Below are 6,011 nucleotides of genomic sequence, written 5' to 3' on the forward strand. Positions count from 1 at the left end.
TGAGAATCTGGTCTGCCCTGCATCCTCAGTGCTATGGGAAGGTGGTATTACTCCCCAAAGAAGTGGTCATTCTCTTAGGACTACAAAGGAACCAGCTGAGTAATGATTAGGGATGAAGAGTAATCCTTTATCATTAATGTCATTATTCAAATTCCTGACCCAGGAGAGTGGCCCAGGAGCCTTTGTGTGAGGAGTTTCATGTCCTCAGTGTTGGGGTAGATGTGGGGCCACTCTTTTTATGGAGAGCTATAAGGCAGCCTTCAGCATTATATGTTGGCTGAGATGTATGTTACGTGAGCCAGTGTCCTCACTGATCTTCCTGGGTCGCCTATGTCCTTTGCCTAGGTGAATCCCCAGGGCAACTGTAATCTTCCCTGACTCCATCAACACAAGTGTGAAGCAGGGCCTGTCATCCTGTTCACTCTTCTCTCCAGAACTCCTCTTTCCGTCTACTGTAGGGTGGGTTAACAGTAGCTCTCCAGGTACCTGCCCCATGGGTTGTTCTCCCAGAGACTTGGGGAAGATGCTTACAAGTGGATGGATATCTACTCTGAGGGATATCAAATGAATCTTCAAATGCAGATCTCTTTCAGTTTATTTCACTTTATTCTTCTAGGTCAATCCTCTCTGCCTCTGATCTCTCTGCTGTTCTCCCTTAGTTCTCTCTCTCTCATCCTTCTCTCTTGCCTGACTTCTCACATTTCTAACAGGAGACTCCTCACAGTCCTGAGAAAAGTTTTAAAACCATCAAGGTCATAGCACATTCCTAGAATAGCTGATAAGGAGCAGAGCCATTACCATAGTAACACAAGGTTTTAAGTCTCAAGACCAGAGGGAGAGGGTACAATGCCCAATGCAACAAACTCTGAGACATAGCTTTTCTTCAGCAGATTTAGAAAGCAAGGAATTGGCAGGCTTTTTTTAGGGTGCTTTGTGTTAGTAACCTTGGAAGACACCTGCAACTCTTACCTTGTGCACAACTGTGAAGTTTTAAACTTATAATCAATACAGAGAACTTTAGTCTAGTTTGAAATTTCTCTGACGTAGAAATGAGCTAAATGTATGCAATTTGTGTTAGACTGAGGAGAAATTATTATTTTCTCTGTTAGTCTGAGCAAAAGGAACAAAGCAGGCTTTAAGTGTCTACAGTCTCATGGGAAAATGGATCTACCTACGAAGCATATCCTAGTATATTTTCTATATATCAAAATTATACAGCTAAATGAAAAGTCATGTTCCTCACCACCCAGGGATACATGTGCCCATAAGACTGAGATGTAATCATGAGATGACATAAATACATTACATGAAGATGCACGGTAATGGGAAGATCCTTGCTGTTCTTGTACAAGAAATTTGCAACAAGAAACAGCCAATTCCTTCAAAAGGCAATAATTCCAAAACACCTTGTATGATGGATTCCTCCAACAGAACTTTGGTTTTCAGAGGTTGACCTTCTGAACACCACTTGTCACCTCCTGCATACTCCCATGGACTTTGCTACCAGCAGCTCAATAGTGGGTCTAAGTAATGTTTCAGGTTTTTCCTGGGAAATCAATGACAAAAGTTGAAATAGTGTGCATACAGAGGTTAGGCATCCTTATCAGAAAATTTTTGAGGAAAGTCCTAAAAATTTCTCTCAACATACAGGACAACAATGTATGGTGGCACATGCACTTTTGGGCCCATCACTGCTGTCTAAATCCTTCCTTCTCTTTGCCCACAAGGTGCTGAAGGGTCTGCTCTTTAGTACAAAGAACATTGATTCACATGGATGTGTGTTCTGCTCTTCCCTAAACCCTGTTCTATTTATTTTTCTTGCTGGAATAAAGCAACCACAGTTTAAGAGAGAGTAAACAGTCCATTTTCTTTCTGGTTTGGAACAGAGTGTAGCACTGGAGGAAGTCAAGCCAGAGAACATGCTGCTTGATGTTCCCTCTCTGCTTCATGCTTAATTAGCTTTCTTATAAAACTAAAAGACCATATGCCTAGGGATGAGGCTGCCCACAGTGGTATGGGACCTCCTGAATCAATTAGGACAATCCCTCACAGATGTGTCAATCGCCTAACCTGATAAAGACAGTTACTCTGTTGCATCATTTTCCACCAAGTGACTTTGGCCTGTGTCAAGGTGATAGTTAATGCTAACTAGGAAAATGTTTTAAACTTCCAAGTCTTCCTCTTCCACATGGATATTCCACAGGAAGTTTTCCATTCTCCAAGGGAGTCTTTCTCTTTGTTTGCTGTGCCCATCACATGTGCTGGTATTGACTGCCCTTCACATCTGGACCCTCAGAGCCAGGACACAGCTCAAGGACATCTGAACTGGGCTTCACTTTTCACACTTCCCAGATCCTGAGCCCAGCCACACTGTGATGTCAACCACAGACACTCTGAGGAGTATGTGAAACAACATCATCAAAGCATTAGCTTCATCCCTAATCAAGTCTAGCCTCCCACACACATTCATCACCTGCCCCTTCTAGCTCCATTGAAATAAGAGTAGAAGCCAATCACCAGCTGAGACAAGGCAGAATCTAGAAACATATGGCATAAAGAAACATGAGCATGTTTCCAGGCTCTGGGTGTTCCTTCTGGGTCATAGAGAACATGAAAGCAAATGGTGGGAACAGGAAGGCATGAATTGATGATCTAAATATATTTGACCTAAAGTACAGTCCTTCTCCTTGAGGCTTAGATTTAGGATTCTTCTTTCTTCTATTATTATTATTCCTAGGTTTAGCCTTTCCATAGTGTCCTAGGTTTTCTGAATATTTTGTGCTATATTTTTAGATTTAACATTTTCTTTGACAGATAAGTTTATGTCTTCTATCATATGTTCAATGCTTGAAATTCTCTCTTCCATCTCTTTACTCTGTTGGTGGTATTTACATATGTAGTTCCTGTTCATTTACCTAGATTTTTCATTTCTACAATTCTCTTACTTTTTTGTTTCCTTTATTGCTTTGATTTCAACTTTTAGGTCATCAATAATTGTTTCACCTGGTTGCTTGTCATTTTTTTGCTTCATTGGCATTCACTAAGGAATTCATATATTTCCTACAATTATGGTTACCTTTTTCCTCGATTGTTTAAGAGTGTTTCTCTTTTCCTCTTTAAGGACCTCTTTCATATTCTTAAAGTTGTATTCAAGGTCATTTTCTTTTGATTTGACAGAGTTGGAATATTCAGGACTGCTATCATTGAAAGGCTGGGCTCTGGTGGTTTCATATTGCCCTGACTGTTGTTAATTGCATCCCTACACTGATGTTCAGGCTTCTGGGTTTGGATTAGATCTAGGGCCTTATTTCTGATTTTGTCTTTGTAGGACTGGCAGTTTATTCCTTGGTTACTGTTCCCTCCTTGGTCTTCTAATCTTCATGGCCTGGATTTCTTGTGTCCAGCATGACTTCTGGTCTAATATGGAGCCTCTGTCCAAGTTGGGAGATGGTTGATTAGCTTGTTGTTTGGTGCAGCAGGGGCATCTCTGTTCCCTTGAGTGGTGTGGTCTGTATCTGTTCTTTAGACATGTGTGTACTGTGCATGAATATCAGAATTTAGTTAGGAATGTGGAAAGGAACCCACAGCAATGTGGTTGATGAACCAGGAAAGATAAAGTTGAGGGATGAGACTCTGGGAGCAGAATCTAGGGAGTGGGTCAGTTTGTCAGGCAGATAGGTCACTCATATATTCATCTGACTGGTGTGGCCTGAGCTTCAAGACTCTATTCCTGAAACCAGGTGACTTGGGATGTGTCAAGGTGATAGCTAATGCTAACTATGACAGTCTTTAAATCTGTTTAAACCCTCATCTTCCACAGGGTAGAATCCATAGGACATTCTCCATTCTCCAAGTTAGCCTCTACCTCTGTTTGTCATGGTCATCACAAGTGCTGCTGTCCACTCAGGGAACAGCTCAAGAACATCTTCCCTGAGTGTCACTTTTCCCACTCCATGTGTCCCTGAGGGACACTGTGATGTCCACCACAGACATTGTCAAAAGTTATTGAAACAGCATCATCAAAACACTGGTTTCACCCTTACTCAGGAGAGGTCTCCCAGGCTTGTTTATCACCTTTCTCTTTTGCCTGCATTGGATTCAGACCAACCAGTCAATGATTAGACAGGACAGGATCTGGGAGCATTTGGAATAAAGGAACATGAGCATGGTTCAAAGCTTTGCAGAATCCTTCTGAGTAATGGCAATCATGAAAGCAAAAGGAGGGGGCAGGATGATTTCAGTTAACAATAGGAAAGTCTACTTGACTATAAGATCAAGTACAATAAAGAGAACAATGTTACCCTGCCTGTGAAGTTCCTTTTTCCTGGGGGAAGCCCCTGCTTCACATTTCAATACCAATACAAGGTGAGCCAAGAGAAAGCAGACATGCAAGGAGAAGAGAAAGAATCATAACTGGAATCTCATAAGAGGACTGGGATTTGTTCAACCCCTGAAACAGACTTGGAATTACTTTCTATGTTTATCCATAAAAACAAGGCTTTACCACAAAGCTCAATGCTGTCATTGCAGGTATTCATGTTCCAAGGCCTATTTTTTTTCACTTTTGTCCTATGGACAATAGTGCCTAAGTTCTGGACAAGGAAACATTGGATCTGCAATTATTAGAAGTGATGTTGGGGATAAAGTGCTCTTGTCTTGGTATCTGGGGTTTTCCATTGATAAACCAGGAGTATAGTGCAGGTGGGTACGAAGCAATATTTGAGGAGTGGTTGAGAGTTGACTCTGGATACAAATCAATACCTGAGAGGAATATCATCAAGTTGTTGGTACTATCTGGAACAAACAGAGTGAAGCCACATGTGAAGTCAGGGGAGATAAAGGGAACTCCTCCTCTGTAGAAGACTATAATATCTGTTCAATAACCTTAGTTGAGCAGGGCACAACCAGAGTTGTGGTGCAGATTAGTAAACATGTACTCACATAGCATAAACAAGCCCTGATATATCTCTATCACAACATACAAAACATGTGATCTCTGAGCCTGAGATATCCCCTGTCTCCATCACCATGAACCTCTCTAGGCAGGCTATCCTCAAGATCCTAGCCAGCCAAGATGTCTTTGTGGTGAATCTCTGTCATGGACTATAGAGGAACCAGGTATCCTGGTTCTAACTATGTACATTTAGGCAGTTGTAGCCATGGTGAAACAAATTGCTCACACGTAGTGTTCAGGTGGAATGAGTTTATTTTGCACCCACTAAGGTGCAGGATTCACACTCAGAGAGTCCTGTAGCAGTCATGACATTCAGTAAAGTGAGAGTTCATTTGCCTCCTGACAGTTCAGACTATCACCTTCTGAGAGGCTTTGACAATTTCTCTCAACAGGTAGATTGTATTCTGACTCTCTAGTTCATGTTTTAAGGCTACCATATTCACCTTCCTCATAAAGTTAGAATTGATTCTTGTGATGGTAAAGTTTGTCAGAAGTACTGTGCAAAGAACAGAGAGAATATGTGAGACTTCTGTCTGTAGAGGGACTCTTAAAAGTTCATTTTTTGGTGAGGCTGTGGAGGTTTATCCTCAGCAATGAGAGAAAAAACTTCATTACTCAGTATATCTGTCACTCTTCTGTGACAAATTACCCAAGGAAAGGGGTTTAAGGAAGGAAGGGTCTATTTTGGCCCACAGTTTCAGGGTACCATCCATCATGGCAGAGAAGGCATGGGGTGGTGGCAAAAACATGAGGCAGCTGGTCACTTTGTATCTGTCATCAGGAAGCAGAGAGAAATGACTGTGGAGGCTTATCTGCCTTTCTGTTTTATTCAGTGGAGAACCCCAGTCAGTGGGATAGCAATGCCTACAATAGTGAGAGGGTCTTCCCACTCAGCTAACCTAGTGTAGACAATCCCTCATAGACATGTTAAGAGGTATGTTTCCAGGATGATAGCAAATCTCTTAAAATTGACAAAATAAAGTTCTTATTAATAAAATCAAACTTAAGGCCAGTTATTGGGGTGAATACTGGAAGATCAGAGAGACAGAAAAAGACA

Source organism: Peromyscus maniculatus, chromosome 1, assembly GCF_049852395.1.
Source record: "Peromyscus maniculatus bairdii isolate BWxNUB_F1_BW_parent chromosome 1, HU_Pman_BW_mat_3.1, whole genome shotgun sequence".
NCBI lineage: Eukaryota > Metazoa > Chordata > Mammalia > Rodentia > Cricetidae > Peromyscus > Peromyscus maniculatus.